Here is a 12416-nt window from a genome sequence, read left to right on the forward strand (position 1 = left end):
AAGGGTCAGATTCCAATACCTCTGCTCATGCTGAGTATATCTGTTTATTTTAAACTATTTTATGTTTAATCAAACTGAAGTCAGTGGTATCACTTACAAAGTAAGCTACTGCTCAACGTGAGTGAGGATATCAAAGTCGAGTCCTAATCTTTATGGTATTACAGACAACAATTGAATGCAACTGAATGCAGCAATCACATTTTAGGAAATTCAAAATTTCTCTTAGTTACCACAATGTGGGGCTCAATAGGGCCCACATTTTTCAAAAGACTTTAGTATTTGTTTGTATCACCTGCACATTAATGTTAAAGTACAATACCTCTTCCCATCTGTTCCTTCATTGCTGGTGCCCTCAGATATGTCCAGTTCTGTGTTACCTCAGAGTTTGGCAGAGGAAAGAAGACTATGGCTCAGTGTGGTCAAGGGAGCTGTGGTATCTTATCTAGCAAAATTATAATACAAGCCATGGGATAAACTGCGCTTCTTTATATTTTTCCCAGTAAATTGTTCGTGTCTTCTATGAGAACGATCCAGTGCTGCGCAGTTCTAAACACAGAGGATGTCTGTTTTCCTTGAGCCACTAACCACAGGTAAAACCCTTTTCTTCTTCACCAAGCCCCCCACTGCAACTGGTAAATACTTCATCTTGGTCATGGCATTGCACACTCTTTACTTTCAACAGACATTCCTAAGGGGGTTGCCCAAAAGGAGGTGGGGAAGGGGAACTCAGTCCTTTTTGTTCCAGATCCCCTGCGCTCCTTGATTTGAAACAGGACGTGAACATGGGGCTCCCACAGCCCAATTGTTAGGGCACTCTCTTGGAGTGGTTCCATTTTTGTGAACTAAACATTCATTGGCCCAGGGACCAGAACCCCCATCCCCACCCTCCCAGGTGAGTGCCCGAATCACTGAGCTACAAAGTCAATCTCTCTTGCTCTGGCCCAATGAATTAGGACACTCATCTGGGATATGAACACTCCACATTCAAGTCCCTGCTCTAAATAAGGCAGAGCAAAGATCTGAAACCAGATCTCTCTCATCCCACGAGTGCCCTGATCAGCAGGCAGTTAAGTGCAGGCACATACACAAGTTGCCATTGGCTGTCTGATGTGCGAGACCTGATCAGTTGGCATGCTCTGAGCACAGCTACCAGATCAGGCCCTGCAGGCAAGACAGGTGGGTGGACATCTAGGGGCTTAGGTGTGAGCTAGGGCACCTAGCAGCTCGGCAGAGTCTAGACTTTAGCAGTTTTGCACATGCTCACCTGTGTGAGCTAAAGTGCTATGGGGACTTTACTGGCAGAGATCTAGGCAACTAAGGAATTTAGGCACCTACAAGTTTAGATGGTAACTGAGGAGGAGCTGTGAAGATCTCAGTGGTGCCTAAATGTTGAACTTTGGCACCCAAGTCCCTCTGTGGATCTAGCTCTTGGTGTTGCCTGTATTTAAGCAATTAGCTTGTCCGTCTCTGCATTACTAAAGCTAAACAATTCTATCCTAGTGGCCTCAGGGGATTTTAGTGTCATGGATGTAAGCAGTCTGAATGAGCTCTCTCCTGACATCTAGTGGTGAGCTGTGGACAAGGACTTCAGGAGTTGATCTCGTTTGCTTGGGCACACCCACACTGGTTAGGTATTCAGCATGATGGGATTGCTTGCCCAAATGATCACATGTGGCTGGGCTGGATCCCCAGTCTCCTTGTTAGAGATAGGATTAATAAAGGGCTGTTATCCTTGTTGTGTGAACTGAGGGCAGCAGAACTGTACCTGTTATACCCCAATGGAGGGACTTACCCTCAACTGAATGGCACTTGCTAGGCAGGGGACATGGGTTCCAAAGCCCAATGAGTTGAGGGAGGCTATTTATGGCCCTAGACATCATTTGACCCTACCTCTATCCACAGTATAATAAAAGAGCTAATTTAGATTCAATTGAGAGTATTGTTACGTGCTGTGGAGCTGAAATCACTGATAGGTCTAATACTTAGACCTAGCTATTTTGGGATAGTGTTTCTGGTGCAAGAAAGTGCCCAGTGTGCACCAGAAGTGACGTTCCCACCCACTAACAGCTGAGAGCTATGTTAAATGGTGGGCCCCAAAGACGTCTTGGTGAGTGGGTGGCTAGCGGAGCAGCAAGGCAAGTGGCCAGCAGGGCAGCTAGTGGAGAGGTGTGGCAAGTGAGCAAGTGCCCAAGCAGCAGAGCATGTAAGGTGCCTCCTTACTCCTCCCCCCCCCCCCTTTCCACCCAGGGTGGGAGCAGAACTTTACAGATGAGCCTCTGAACTCTGGGGCTGCACTGACAAGGACAGCAACCATGAGTGGGGTGCAGCGAAGGGATGGGCATGTTAAAGGGACTTTTGGGTTGCTGGACTTAAGAACCTGAGGGGAAAAGGACACTACCCAATTTACTTGGGAGTGGGTCTTTTGCTCAGGGTTTGTTTATGAACCTAGTTGCAGTGTTTCCCCAAATTAATGCTGAGTTACTCCCCTCATTTTATTAAGTTTTTGCTACACAAACTCTGAGCTTGCGAGAAGGGAAGTATTACCTGTTAAAGGTGCTCCGGGGGTGGTGTGATTGTCCCAGGTCACTGGCTGGGGGCTTGAGCCGGTTTTGCGTTGTATTGTTGAAAAGGAACCCCTACATACTGAATCTGGCCCTCATTGCTGCCAACTCTGACTGGCAGAAGGGTTACATGTTTATTCACAAACAGGAGTGAGTGCCTTGTGTAATTATTGCCTTTAAAACTAGCCCTCAGGCTACTGAATGTACAGCTAAGACACTAACTGGGGGCAGAAAGAACAGTCACTTACCTCACCTGGTGACTCTTCAAGATGTTCTGTCCAGGTGGAGCATGCCTGCGAGATCAGAATCTGTGACCATTGGGCTGCGCCTGTGTCCTGTATGTCCTTGTGTCCCCCAAATTGAGGGCATGTAGGGCAGAGCAGCGCCAACTGCCTCATTTTCCTTACTAATTTCAGCATTGCCAAACCCACAGGTTCAAAAATCCCGAGTCAGACCCCAAAAATCCTGAGTTTTTTTAAAAAGACAATATTGTGGATTTTTTTTTTGGTCTGCCTTTATTTTTGAGCTCCCACGCTCATCCCCAGAGTGTCTATGTGCGACGTTCAGCTGTGGCACCACCACCAGGACTTTTTTCTAAAAGGGAATTTATTGCTTATGAAAGGTTGTTTTGTCAACTGACATCCTCTATCTACAGAAGGGGTTCAGCAGAGATTGTACCATGCAAGTTTCTTCAAGGGGAGCACCTCTAGGGATGAGGAGAGTTCAATCATGTATCAACCCCAGATGTACCTGCCTGTTTTGCAAAGAGAGGATTCCTCCCTTCCACCATGTCTCCCATTGGTGTCACTTCCTCTTACCAAAAGGGGTCCCTGTTTCTGACCAGTCACCCACAGCAGCTGCCTTTAGAACCAAAGGGTCCCCTGGAGTCCTTTGCTCTAGCTGCACAGTGCTTCAAGAAGCAAACATACAAAAGGATTTGGGGGCATGTTTGGAACTGCTGCACACAAGTGAACAGAAATAGGAAACCCTTTAAGGAGTGGGGTGAGGAAGCAAGTGGATAGAAACTGCAAGCTGAACAGGAGTTTGGGAATGAACTGAAGGGAATGATCAGAGACACTCTTGCTGCTCCACTGAAAGTGGCATCATAGGCAGACAGCTTTAGCCTATGGCTAAGACTGCCCTGTTCCACATGCCCAGTTAGCCATTGGCCTCTCTGCTGTAGCCACCACTAATGCTGTATCATTGCAATAGTGGGTTTGCAAGCAACATCTGTCCACTAGATATTGGACTGAAATTATCAATTCATTTTCTATATGCTACCAAACATATTGATGGAAGTTATTTGCAATCACTACCTACGTGGGCTGTATTTCAACCAGTAATCTAGGAGGTATGCAGGGGGTCTTCTGCTTTATTACCCATCCACTGAGCAATCCAGGACCTCCTGTCCAAGAATGACTTTTAGACTGGGTCACTGATCAACACCTCAAATGACAAACTTAAAAAACCATTAAGTCACAAAATGTTAGAGCAGACGTTACACTGACTTACAATAGAAGTGGGCTATAGGCACTCCTGTCCTGCAAAATTCTCCCATTGGGATGAAACTACCTGAAAGGGGATTCCAAAGAGGAGGATCTAGACTGTTCTCAGTGGTAGAAGATGACAGAACAAGGAGTAATGGTCTCAAGTTGCAGAGGGGGAGGTTTAGGTTGGATATTAGGAAAAACTTTCACTAGTAGGGTGGTGAAGAACTGGAATGGGTTACCTAGGGAGGTGGTGGAATCTCCTTCCTTAGAGGTTTTTAAGGTCAGGCTTGACAAAGCCCTGGCTGGGATGATTTAGTTGAGTTTGGTCCTGCTTTGAGCAGGGGGTTGGACTAGATGACCTCCTGAGGTCCCTTCCAACCCTGAGATTCTATGATTCTATGAAACATTCCAAAAAGAATGGGGAAAAAAGAACACAATCTAATCTTCTGATTGATACCAAAAATGGAGTTTTGGAGGAAAAATCTGTCCAGCTATTACTGATGGAGGCTGGGGGTGCATTCTGTATATAATTTCTCTGCTTTAAAAAAAAATCAATATCTTCATACACATAGATCTAAAAGACTTGAGCTTTCAAACTTCACATGTAGGTAGTCCGCAGTGAAGAGCTGTTGCTGTGCAAATTATATAACTTATTTTTTTCTAGGAGATTAAATATTTACTTTTGTGCATGGCAAATAAACCATTTCTACTCTGGTTTAAGATGAGCAATTAACTGAGATACTAACTGTGCAAAACACACACACAAGTAATTTCATAATGCAGATCGCATTTCCCCCCTTTCCTGGCAGCTTAGTTTTTAATTTTCTTTTTTTAAAAAAATAACATTTTGTTAATGCACCATTAACATTGTGAGTTTACCGTACAACCAAAAAAGACACCAAGTTCTCACAGCAATGCTAACTGATCCATACTGTTCCTATTTATTCATGAATGCAAATATCAATACTGGCTTGCAATGTGGGTAAGTAAACATTGCAGGAAACACCTTAGCATTTGCCTTTTATGTTCTGTTGTGAAACAGGGCAGACAAAACATGGCTCCCTGCCAGGATCCTCACATATGCCCAGCTCCTTCCAGAGAGATGGAAAAAGGGCAGATAACGTTACAGCCAACCAGTTGGAACTGGGTGGTGCCTTGTAACTGATGGAAATTTCCCACAACAGATCTATAGTCAAAGGTACTTTCAATTTGTACTGCCAACAGCAAAATTAAAAATAAACCCAACCATTTTAAGTCACTCAAGTAGCTTTTATTGAACTCTTTATAATGTACATTGAACTTTTGTGCAATAAATACAGCACATTGTATTGAATGATTTTTTCCCTTTAAAACATAAGACTTCCCTTAATCACTGTAGAGTGGCTTATATGTTGACATTAAACAGTAAGAGAGCGCTGAATGAAGTCTGCAATGGCTAATGTCATTTAAACCAGCATGTATTACTTGCTGCATGAAGCTCAGTATTGCAATCTATAGGTTAAGACAGCACGCAGTGGTGAACTGTGTGAATTAGATTAAATTTGTTAAATGGGAGCAATAGAATTACCTGGAATTCTGGAGAGACAAGGTGAGAAAGGTAGTGTCTTTTATTGGACCAGAAGCTTTCAAGTTACATGAAGGTCTGTGTGGCTCAAAAGCTTCTCTCTCTCATCAGCAGAAGTTAGACAGGGTGGTGAGGTAATATCCTGTATGGACTATCTAATATCCTAGGACCAACATGGCTGCAACTGTACTACATACATGGAGTTCTGGAGTCAGCCACAGATATGGCATGGGTGGAAAAAAGGACTTGAAAGTTCTCTCTAAATCCTTATCTGACATGTGTGAAGTTACAAGGAAACCTTGCAAAGATGAATTACACAGATTTAGTTGAAAAATTGCCTTCAAATAAGAAAACGCTAATGTTTTTACAGAGTTATTAGTAAACCAAAAGGGATGAAATTTAAAGAGAGACATACAAATGCAATGCAACATTTCAACAAATATCCCTGTGCAAAGTAGTTTTAAGTAAGGTGGCCAGCATCTGTTTACAATAAGCTAAATAATATGGAGGGGGCAGACACACACATCAGTAAAAATATTTCCAAACCTTGAATAGAACTAAGACTTGAGTTTAACACACACACACTTCCCAGCCAGCCTTATTTGGTCTTCACAGCACAGAGAGATTTTTAGGCAATCCCAACCCACAGTTTGAGAACCACTGCCATAGAATACACAGGGAGCTTTGAACAAACCACTGCATTTGATAGCTTTTTGTCCAAGTCATTTCAGACTGGGACGATTCTGTCAGATGCAACTGTCTATTAGATTCCCTTCCACTGGTACTGTTGGGGGGAAGGGGGCAGCGTGTCTATTTCATTGCTGCACTGTATTAATTACTTTTGTCTACATTTCTCTTTCTAGCTCTGTTCTGCCTCTTTCTCGGTATTCTGAGTTCCTGACAGTGATGGTTCCATCAATTTATTTAGTTAGAGAATTACTTAAATCAGTCCAGGACCAAGAGGAAGGGAGCATTTCTTTAATGCTATCTAAGCTACGGCTTGCAGCTGCTCACTGGCTCCAAGCAACAGGGAGAGTTTAAGTCTTTCAGACACTTTGTGTAACTTTTGTTATAACAGTAACTTGAGGGAACTTCTGGTGTTGAGGTAATCATACCCTGGGTTGAACAAGCTTAGAGACCAAAGGCAGAAGCATTTAGTAGCCATGGACATGACATTAAAGAGTTAACATGAAGCAGCCTGAAGTGATGATGAATTTTTTTTAATATTCAACTTTTAAGAGTAAAGAAGCTACAAAACAAAATAGACTGTCACACTACAGAAGGTAAAGAAACCTCCAAAGCCAGTCAACTTTCACCTACCATCACACATTCATTTCTCTCCTCTCCACACCAGCCAGGCTGCTGTCCCCAGAATAACTAATACTTTTGTTTACAGTTTGTGGTCAAAACTGAATTGGGAAGGAGGGGCTGCAGATTTTCAAACTGTAAAGCAAATGTGACAGCATTTGTGGGGCTAAGAGACCCGCTCACCTGCAGAGATCGAAGGAAGGAGGGAAATGAAAATACAGATGGGTGGGGTATGTGTGTGTGTGTTAAAAAAAATCCTCTTTTAGTTGATTGACAGCTGCAGATTCTTTGGGAGTTTTTGTCTGGCTTTTTGTGTAAACTGTGGAATTTTTCTGCTTCAGCTAAAGGGAGTGAGAAGCCGAGACAGCCTATCTGTGCTGGCAGAGAGCTTTACTGTGGCAAATAACCTATCAGAGGAGGATCACAGCAGTCATAATAGATATAGGAAACAGATTTGCCCCCCCTACCCTCCCCCCCAATCACTATAGAGTTATTGGGTAAACCACTGCAGAGTGGCTATTAGCCAGTGTACATGGTTAGGTGGACTGAACAGTTTAAGGAAAGGCAACACTAAACTAATGCAAGTCAGACATAAATGAGACTCCAGAAACCTCTGTAGCTAAAAGAAATCCAGGGTTACACATAGCTAACTGCACAGCATCCCCTCCACTCTGACTGACACAGCCAATGCCATTGCAGTGGGTCACTGGTAAGTTTGGTCACAGTGTATTCAGTACACCCGTTAAATATTATGGGCCAAATTCTGCCCCCTCATACCTATGCAGCCCTATTGCCTGTAGTCCAGTTATATACATCTAACGAAGGGCAGGATTTTGTCCTAGATGTGTTTGTGTTTTGTTATACGTCACAGAAGCTCGTGTTTCTTCCCTGCAGTGTCATCTAGAGTTCAGAAGCACTTGAGGAGCCAGGGGGCTGCGATGAAAGGATCTTACAGGGCCTCCCCTTGCTCCTGACTGGAGAGAATGACATTATATGACCTACATGTCAGCATAAGAACTTCAGTTCGAGGTAGAAGGTCAATCTTAGATAAAAGTTTTCAGGGGAAATGTGCTGCCTTCTTGTTGTGCATGAAACATGCCATAACCGGTAAGAATTTGCTCTTTAGAAAGCTTGATCTGATTTTGATTTGTTGTGGTTTACACCTGTGCTTATTCATCCAGGTAAAAATAAATGATATAAGCTGTGTCTTCACTAATAAAGGTGTGTCTTTTACAGTAAGACGACTCTCGTGTTAGCTACCTTACTGCAATACTTCAGTCAAGACAAGGCAAGTGATAGCTCTGACTCAAAACAGCTGCTGGAGGTAAACCCTATAGCTGGAGTCCAGGATTTACCTCAACCCTGTTTCAGGTTAACGATCTCATTGTGAAAAGATACACAAAATGTTTTACAAGGGAAGGCAGACCCATATTGTCACCAAATCCAGTGTCTTGGTCTTATTCTATGTCAATGAGCAACACACAGTCTCGTAGGCAGTCTTCCTAGATTGCTCTCGCCTCAGCCGCCAACACAATGGCTTGGCTGTGGCTATTCAGTTTATTATCTTCAGTTACGTGTTAACAGTGTTTTAGACTAAGTACAATCAGTAAGGTCTAACATTTGTTTTTTATATAAATTCTATGCAGATCAACCAATTTCAGGAGGCTGAGAGCTAACAATCCCGAAAAGCTCTGCAATGTTTAGATGTGCTGCTACATCACAGCAGTCAGGATGATCCAACTGTTTATTTTTAGAATGTTAAACAAAAACAGGAGACAGAACATTCTAGCGGAGAGAGAGAGACAGAAAGAGACACACACACAGACACCCGATTCTTTCTAGAGACTGCAAAACGCCACAGAAGATGTTGCAAACAGAGTGGTCCTTGAACTTAGATGGCCCTTCTTTCCCGCTCCCGTGCGGTCACAAAGTTAAGCAAGTCAATGGCTGTAACAACGCCAAACACCATCTGTCTCTTACTGGAGGAGCCGTCACTGTGATCTACGGAAAAAACACAAGAAGATTTTTTTTCTACCTTTGCAGGCTCAAACCAAATACACACTCAATTTTTATACTACTACTTTCTAAAACTAGAAGCCAACTATGACTCCAAAATACCAGAGGCCTGCAGGTATGGTTAGGACGCCAACCTACCCAACTGATTATACATTCAGATGGAGGTGAGCTGCCACTCTTATTGACAGCACTCCAGGAATTACTGAAATGAAAGCCGTTGCTAAATTTACTCAGAAGGTTGCAAAGGAAGCTAAATAGTCATGGGAAGAGAGGTAAATTTCTGTCACGGATCAGGAACTGGTTGTGTTTTCAACATGGAAGACGTTAGCAGTGTAAGTGCCTCACAGTGCTGTACTAGGAGACTTAGTACTTAGCATTATTTGAATGATCTGGAAATGGGGTGAGCAGTGAAGAGGCAACATTTGCAAAAGACAACTGTTTAGGTTAGAGGGGCTTGTGAGTCACTTCAGAGGGACCTAACAAAGCAAATAGGTAACACACCAACTGGTGAAATTCTGTATAGAAAAATGCAAGGTAATGCACAATGGAGAGAACAAATTTGAATGACTCTGTAATGATGTGTTCTACACAACTTTAAGCATCCACAAAAAAAGCTAGACGTCAATCATTTTCTCAATGCAAAGTTGTGCATTGTCACAATGCTCATAGATTCTTAGACTATAAAGCCAGACGGGACCATTGTGATCATGTAGTCTAACCTCCTGAATAACACAGGCCACAGGACTTCCTTGAATTAATTCCTGTTTGAACTAGAGCAATGTTCTAGGAAAACATCCACTCTTGATTTAAGAACTTCCAGTGATGTGAATTCTACCACAACTCTTGGTAAGTTTGTTATAAATGTGCACTTTTTTATAGTCTGAATTTGTCTAGCTTCAATTTCCAACTACTGGAACTTGTTATAACTTTGTCTAGTAGCTGGAAGAACCCTCTTATCTAATTTCCATTCCCCACGTGGATACTTATAGATTGTGATCAAGTCACCCCTTAACTTACTCTTTGTCAAGCTAAGCAGACTGAGCTTCTTGAGTCTCACTATAAAGAATGTTTCTAATCATTTCATCATTCGCGTGGTCCAGTGTTGGTAATGGTCTTATACAGGAATACCTACATGGGGAAGGTGGTTGAGGCCTCTGGGTTACCCAACTCTTGCCACACAATATCTAATGCCTTAAACATAACAGCTCACGGTGTCATTTGGTACTATTTATATATACACCCCCCCTATACATACCTTTTACAAGGAGTGTTATGTTATACTCACACTGAATCTGTTCATGTACAACTAGAGCAAAGTGATCTATTTCCAGGATATGAGAAAGTTTCCCCAAGCTGTCTTTCAGATGAATCTAAAGAGAGAAAGTTACCAAACTTAAAAGCAAAGTGTCCTGTAACAACAAAAGTTCAACAGCCCCCACCCCCCACCATCCTAGAGACCATTAAAATTATAATAAATTAGCACTTGTATAGCAGTTTATGTTCAAAGTGCTGTACAGTACAATTACTACTTAATGAATCCACATCCCACTGAGTTCTTGGTGTGTTAAATGCTGTGGTTTTTGGAAAAAAAGCTGGACAAAAAGAAAAAAAATTAAGGGGAAGTAGCACCTGAAATTTTCATTTTGACACACGTATGCAAAAAAATAAAGATAGGAGATTTAAAAAAAAACTAATAAAAATCAGTGTTCCATGTGTCTAATGAAAGACTGTTGCTATGTAAATATAAGAATATACTCACCTGTACAACCCCAGAGGGAATGGATGTGAGGGGGTAGGAAATCAGACTGCAAGTTGATTTGGAAAAAGGATGTTTTGGGGAGGGTAGCAGTGAGAAAAGCCAACCAAAAAAAACCCCCAAACCAAACCCAAGCTAATATATTACTCAGAAGCAACAAAGAACTCAGAATCAAGAATTTAATGAACCTGCTTAAACTATTATAAGGCTTTTCTTTTGCAACACAGAACATTAAAGCACTAAAGACCAAATTTTTGAAAGGTATTTAGCCACCTAATTCCCATGGGAGTTACGTGCCTAATACATTTAAAAATTTGGCCCTACAGGCTTTGCTGGGTATTTAAAAGAAAGCACAAAATTGCATTCCATGCACAATCATGTTTTGGTACCATCTATGTGCTCCCATCAATTTGAAGACAAATCTGGTATATTAGCTGGGTGATTTTCCATCTGAAAAGTAATACAGGGTATCAGCTGTACCTTTTATAAGGACACTTCTGTGAAGTTACACCACAGATGAAGGACAAAGGCTGTACTCTATACAAGGCAAGTTCAAGGACCTCAGTGTTGGACTGGGATATAAATCCTCTCCTGTAAGTAATATGGCCAGAACTGGAAAATGGAGCTTGGGCTCCTATACTGTGAACTAGAGGAGACTTACACCATGTTTGTTTTTTTTAAAAAAGGGGTGTGTGTGTGTGTGTGTGAGAGAAACAGGACAGACTGACTGCACAAAGTCTTTATTTACTAGTGTGTGTGTGTAAATTGACAACAGCCCAGTTCCTCAAAGATATTTAGGCTCCTACATTTGCACTGAAATCAATAGGAGTTAGCCTGGATCCTCAAAGATATTTGGGCATCTATCATTTACATTAAAAAAATGGGGAGACCAAAAAACCCCACCAAGCTATTCTGGGAGAGGATAACTGAATTAAGACCTGGAAAAGGCTGGTCAGATCTTTCAGTCCCTTCTTCTGCAACCAGTGTGGGACTTTTGGATGTGGATCAAGAGCAGGATATGACTGTAAGGGATTATCTACATAAAGTTACTGTGCCACAAGCCAGGGCTTGACTCAGTAAGGCTTGAGGCAGACTGTGTGTCTTCCACCTTCATGCAGGTTCGAGTTTTCCTTTCTTTGACAGATATTTTATCTGCAGCACACTGACTTTAAACATTGCAGTTTAACACACACACTTTCCCAAGTCTAACTGCAATCATTTTAAGCTAAATCTATATAAATCACCTACTTTTTCTTAGTCCCTGGCTTTGCACATAGATTAGTAAACACTGATGTGTGTCACAAATACATATATATGCAATGACTGTTAAAGTAAAGGACAAGCCACGACTAGAGTGTACAATTTGCAACTACAATGCAAGCTTCAATTTAAAGTATTTGTTATTCAAACTTTCAGTATTTGGTTTCGTTTATTCCCCACCATTACCTTTTAAAATATACCTTCAAGACTCCCTAAGACTGGAAGGGTTAGATGTGATGGCATGCATTTTGCATATAAGGCCCAATTCTGTACAGAGGCAAAACTCCTTCTCATGTCAATGAAACTACCATGTATAGGATCAGGCTCAAAGTTTTCTTACCAATTGGTAGAAACACTATCCTCTGGCTAACAGAGGCAAGATGCAGCTGATGTATTCACTGGTAAATGGAATGTTGAGACATGTTTCATATCATCTGATTAGCTAACATATGGGGGGGGGG

At 42.0% G+C, this 12416-nt stretch overlaps 1 protein-coding gene and 1 pseudogene across 1 annotated transcript in view; both read right to left on the minus strand.

The window, feature by feature from the left end:
* LOC123363018 (cystathionine beta-synthase-like) overlaps window positions 1-641 on the minus strand; it is a 66330-nt gene extending 65689 nt beyond the window's left edge. Inside the window, exon 1 of the mRNA XM_045003671.1 lies at window positions 320-641. The gene's annotated coding sequence lies outside the window, so the exon portion shown is untranslated. The remainder of the gene's footprint in view (window positions 1-319) is intronic.
* Window positions 642-5314: 4673 nt separating this feature from the next.
* LOC123362200 overlaps window positions 5315-12416 on the minus strand; it is a 60968-nt pseudogene continuing 53866 nt past the window's right edge.

The sequence above is a fragment of the Mauremys mutica genome, chromosome 1, assembly GCF_020497125.1.
Source record: "Mauremys mutica isolate MM-2020 ecotype Southern chromosome 1, ASM2049712v1, whole genome shotgun sequence".
NCBI classification, from domain to species: Eukaryota; Metazoa; Chordata; order Testudines; family Geoemydidae; genus Mauremys; species Mauremys mutica.